The sequence below is a fragment of the Lepidochelys kempii genome, chromosome 11, assembly GCF_965140265.1.
Source record: "Lepidochelys kempii isolate rLepKem1 chromosome 11, rLepKem1.hap2, whole genome shotgun sequence".
Lineage (NCBI taxonomy): Eukaryota > Metazoa > Chordata > Testudines > Cheloniidae > Lepidochelys > Lepidochelys kempii.
This window is the reverse complement of record NC_133266.1, coordinates 23,695,675-23,696,052: the sequence shown is the minus strand read 5'-3', so window position 1 is coordinate 23,696,052 and position 378 is coordinate 23,695,675.

Sequence of the window (378 nt, the reverse complement as noted above, 5' to 3'; positions counted from 1 at the left end):
CTCATCTTAGTGATATTGCTAAAAAATCCACAGTAATGCTATTAAAGACAGTTGTGTTACTCCAGATTTACACTACTGTAAGAGATAAGAATATGTCTCCGATACACTGAGGTCCTGAGTCTCCACTACTTTGCACATTGTATGGCCATTTATAGCTGTACAAAGTGAGTGTAAACTAGAGGTAAAATTTTAATAAGATTGTTTCACTCACTCTCAATAGTGGTAGTATTTTACATTCATTTTTTCACTCACTTTGTAAGAATGTAAATGACTAACAGTTCAAAGCAGAGGAGCTACAGGTCCTAGGTTTGTGTAAAACTTACTGGGCCAAATTCTCTCACTCTCACTAACGCTAATTCAGTGATTAGATTTACCCCA